The sequence below is a fragment of the Pleurodeles waltl genome, chromosome 4_1 (genome assembly GCF_031143425.1).
Source record: "Pleurodeles waltl isolate 20211129_DDA chromosome 4_1, aPleWal1.hap1.20221129, whole genome shotgun sequence".
NCBI lineage: Eukaryota > Metazoa > Chordata > Amphibia > Caudata > Salamandridae > Pleurodeles > Pleurodeles waltl.
In genome coordinates, this window is record NC_090442.1 from 53,281,714 (window position 1) to 53,286,473 (window position 4,760).

A 4,760-nucleotide genomic window follows, 5' to 3' on the forward strand; every position below is an offset into this window, starting at 1 on the left:
GCGACATGGGGACAGGGGCTATGGGCTCAGGGAACAGCTACCGCAATGCAACCTCGGGTGTGGGGATGCCACTCATTGCGGGTACTGCCCTGGGATTTCCTTTTAGAAAGAATCGCTGGTTAAAGTGTAGAGCACAAAAAACCCAACTCCTCGATTACACTATTAGATAACATCCTTTAACTGCCCCACCCACCCTGTGTGAGTCTCACCCACTTCCCGCCTGCTCCCTCTAGTCTGAGAGTTGTATCTCCACAAAAAACACACAGTGGGGCTCAATGAGCTGCTCATGTCTGACATGGACACCTAAGCAGTGCTGGATTCACAACCTGAAAGCCTGCAAAGGAAAGAGTGCCCGGCAGAAGATAAGCTGCCTGGCAACTCAGAACCTTCTTCTAAGAGAAGTAAGACATGTCACAATGGAGTCTAAGCCTACCTGTCTTATGCCAGGACCTTAGAGCTGCAGGCAGGAGCACAAAGGTAAAAACATATATTGAGTCCCAACACGCTCACTGCGGTGGTTGGTCTCTGTGGCGCAATCGGTTAGCGCGTTCGGCTGTTAACTGAAAGGTTGGTGGTTCAAGCCCACCCAGGGACGTATGCTTTTTGCCTACATCAAGTCCTGAATTAAAACACAGCTGTCTGGCTTTGCTCTTAGAGCTCTCGCTTTGCCTGCGTGACATGCTCTATCTCAACATTTCTATCTTCTCTCATCTCTTCACCTCTAGTCATTTCCACCAATAGGACTGGAAACGGGACATCAAGTCCTGAATTAAAACACAGCTGTCTGGCTTTGCTCTTAGAGCTCTCGCTTTGCCTGCGTGACATGCTCTATCTCAACATTTCTATCTTCTCTCATCTCTTCACCTCTAGTCATTTCCACCAATAGGACTGGAAACGGGACACCAAGCCTTCTACTTTAACCACAGGCGTACTGAGGGCCAATAAAAGGCACAGAAGCATTTCTTGATCCGGGGCTGAGAACTGCATGCACAGGGACCTTGTGGCGCAACGGTAGCGCGTCTGACTCCAGATCAGAAGGTTGCGTGTTCAAATCACGTCGGGGTCACTCTTTGACATTTTTTTCCCCACCAAGTCTATATCTCTGACTTCTAAAGCGAAGCCAAAAGAAGGGCGCTTTGCATTGGCCGGGAATCGAACCCGGGCCTCCCGCGTGGCAGGCGAGAATTCTACCACTGAACCACCAATGCTTCACTTACATAGGCTGAGCAGAGAGCCCTGCCGTAGACAGTAGTGATGAGGCCCATGCATTCGCATGGGACACCTATGAACAAAGTTTGCATGGCAAGCCTTGGACTGCCAAACGTTCACATGCTGATGGCAGGAATCAGATGCAGGAGACTGAAACTATGAATGTTTCTGCTTTTGCTAAGGACAGTGGTTTGGGGCCAGTGTTGTGCTTGACAGAGCACGACATCAGCCTGCTCTCTGGCTGCTCCCGGGAGAAGTGGCTGACAGAAAGCACCCTTCAGACCACCAGCAATCTTGTGTTTCACAACATGCCACTGTCACTGGACTTTCCTTCTGGGAAAGCCTAGTCACTGACCTGGCCAGATTCCCTGTCCTCCCCAAAATCCTGGGGAGAAACGGGCAGAGTTCTGCGCCCTGCGCCCTCTTTCGCGTCCCTAACGCGCTCCCAACGCGCCCTACAGCCCTGGTCGGGCACAGCGCTGGTCAGGCTCATACCACTGGGGCCTCTGCCGAGGAAGAGCCCCGGAAGCCTAGGGCCAGGCCTATTGCACAGGCATCTTAGACCAGGCCATTCCGGGATTGCTGTGTTTCACGTCCTGCCCTTCAACACTCCTGGGAGGGCTTTCCCTGAGAACCCTCATGTCTCTGCCCTCCCAGGAGGCTGTGGTTCTATGCAAAATAGGGGGTGCACCACGGGCCGTCCCCTTTCCTCTCTCTCGCCAATATCTTTCACCAAAGCTGAGCCCTGCAGGTAAATGTATCTATCTAGCTGAGGGGCCAGGGAGGGCCTTTGCCTGCAGTCTTACAAGCCAGAGTGCAGAGAAGGCAGCAACTCTGGGACCGGGACTCTGCTCAAAGACATATCTAACATGCCACAGTGGAGCTGAGATGGGCAAGACACGTGTCTCACAGGCTGGCAGCACAGCAAGACAGTGGCAGGAAACTATGCTAACAAGGAAAGAGAAAAGTCACGTGTCTCGTGGCCTTCCCACCATTAGACAGTAGTCTGCGCAAGAAAACATCCAACAGTGACAGGACAACCAAGCAAATGACAAACGCCGTGCTGAATAAAGTCATCTTACATGACATTTCGTACAAAGGCCCAGATCATGGGGATGATCGCGCAGCAGAAGCAGCAAGTATCAGAGCCACCGAACCTGGGGTGAGTTACACGAGGAGAAAGGGCGACATGGGGACAGGGGCTATGGGCTCAGGGAACAGCTACCACAATGCAACCTCGGGTGTGGGGATGCCACTCATTGCGGGTACTGCCCTGGGATTTCCTTTTAGAAAGAATCGCTGGTTAAAGTGTAGTGCACAAAAAACCCAACTCCTCGATTACACTATTAGATAACATCCTTTAACTGCCCCACCCACCCTGTGTGAGTCTCACCCACTTCCCGCCTGCTCCCTCTAGTCTGAGAGTTGTATCTCCACAAAAAACACACAGTGGGGCTCAATGAGCTGCTCATGTCTGACATGGACACCTAAGCAGTGCTGGATTCACAACCTGAAAGCCTGCAAAGGAAAGTGTGCCCGGCAGAAGATAAGCTGCCTGGCAACTCAGAACCTTCTTCTAAGAGAAGTAAGACATGTCACAATGGAGTCTAAGCCTACCTGTCTTATGCCAGGACATTAGAGCTGCAGGCAGGAGCCCATAGGTAAAAACATATATTGAGTCCCAACACGCTCACTGCGGTGGTTGGTCTCTGTGGCGCAATCGGTTAGCGCGTTCGGCTGTTAACTGAAAGGTTGGTGGTTCAAGCCCACCCAGGGACGTATGCTTTTTGCCTACATCAAGTCCTGAATTAAAACACAGCTGTCTGGCTTTGCTCTTAGAGCTCTCGCTTTGCCTGCGTGACATGCTCTATCTCAACATTTCTATCTTCTCTCATCTCTTCACCTCTAGTCATTTCCACCAATAGGACTGGAAACGGGACATCAAGTCCTGAATTAAAACACAGCTGTCTGGCTTTGCTCTTAGAGCTCTCGCTTTGCCTGCGTGACATGCTCTATCTCAACATTTCTATCTTCTCTCATCTCTTCACCTCTAGTCATTTCCACCAATAGGACTGGAAACGGGACACCAAGCCTTCTACTTTAACCACAGGCGTACTGAGGGCCAATAAAAGGCACAGAAGCATTTCTTGATCCGGGGCTGAGAACTGCATGCACAGGGACCTTGTGGCGCAACGGTAGCGCGTCTGACTCCAGATCAGAAGGTTGCGTGTTCAAATCACGTCGGGGTCACTCTTTGACATTTTTTTCCCCACCAAGTCTATATATCTGACTTCTAAAGCGAAGCCAAAAGAAGGGCGCTTTGCATTGGCCGGGAATCGAACCCGGGCCTCCCGCGTGGCAGGCGAGAATTCTACCACTGAACCACCAATGCTTCACTTACATAGGCTGAGCAGAGAGCCCTGCCGTAGACAGTAGTGATGAGGCCCATGCATTCGCATGGGACACCTATGAACAAAGTTTGCATGGCAAGCCTTGGACTGCCAAACGTTCACATGCTGATGGCAGGAATCAGATGCAGGAGACTGAAACTATGAATGTTTCTGCTTTTGCTAAGGACAGTGGTTTGGGGCCAGTGTTGTGCTTGACAGAGCACGACATCAGCCTGCTCTCTGGCTGCTCCCGGGAGAAGTGGCTGACAGAAAGCACCCTTCAGACCACCAGCAATCTTGTGTTTCACAACATGCCACTGTCACTGGACTTTCCTTCTGGGAAAGCCTAGTCACTGACCTGGCCAGATTCCCTGTCCTCCCCAAAATCCTGGGGAGAAACGGGCAGAGTTGTGCGCCCTGCGCCCTCTTTCGCGTCCCTAACGCGCTCCCAACGCGCCCTACAGCCCTGGTCGGGCACAGCGCTGGTCAGGCTCATACCACTGGGGCCTCTGCCGAGGAAGAGCCCCGGAAGCCTAGGGCCAGGCCTATTGCACAGGCATCTTAGACCAGGCCATTCCAGGATTGCTGTGTTTCACGTCCTGCCCTTCAACACTCCTGGGAGGGCTTTCCCTGAGAACCCTCATGTCTCTGCCCTCCCAGGAGGCTGTGGTTCTATGCAAAATAGGGGGTGCACCACGGGCCGTCCCCTTTCCTCTCTCTCGCCAATATCTTTCACCAAAGCTGAGCCCTGCAGGTAAATGTATCTATCTAGCTGAGGGGCCAGGGAGGGCCTTTGCCTGCAGTCTTACAAGCCAGAGTGCAGAGAAGGCAGCAACTCTGGGACCGGGACTCTGCTCAAAGACATATCTAACATGCCACAGTGGAGCTGAGATGGGCAAGACACGTGTCTCACAGGCTGGCAGCACAGCAAGACAGTGGCAGGAAACTATGCTAACAAGGAAAGAGAAAAGTCACGTGTCTCGTGGCCTTCCCACCATTAGACAGTAGTCTGCGCAAGAAAACATCCAACAGTGACAGGACAACCAAGCAAATGACAAACGCCGTGCTGAATAAAGTCATCTTACATGACATTTCGTACAAAGGCCCAGATCATGGGGATGATCGCGCAGCAGAAGCAGCAAGTATCAGAGCCACCGAACC

General features: G+C 52.2%; 2 non-coding genes across 2 annotated transcripts; both read right to left on the bottom strand.

Moving 5' to 3' along the window:
- Positions 1–1,137: 1,137 nt before the first annotated feature.
- TRNAG-GCC (transfer RNA glycine (anticodon GCC)) lies at positions 1,138–1,208 on the bottom strand. The gene has a single exon. It is a non-coding gene; the product is annotated as a tRNA-Gly (tRNA).
- Positions 1,209–3,530: 2,322 nt separating this feature from the next.
- On the bottom strand, positions 3,531–3,601 carry TRNAG-GCC (transfer RNA glycine (anticodon GCC)). The gene has a single exon. It is a non-coding gene; the product is annotated as a tRNA-Gly (tRNA).
- Positions 3,602–4,760: the final 1,159 nt, after the last annotated feature.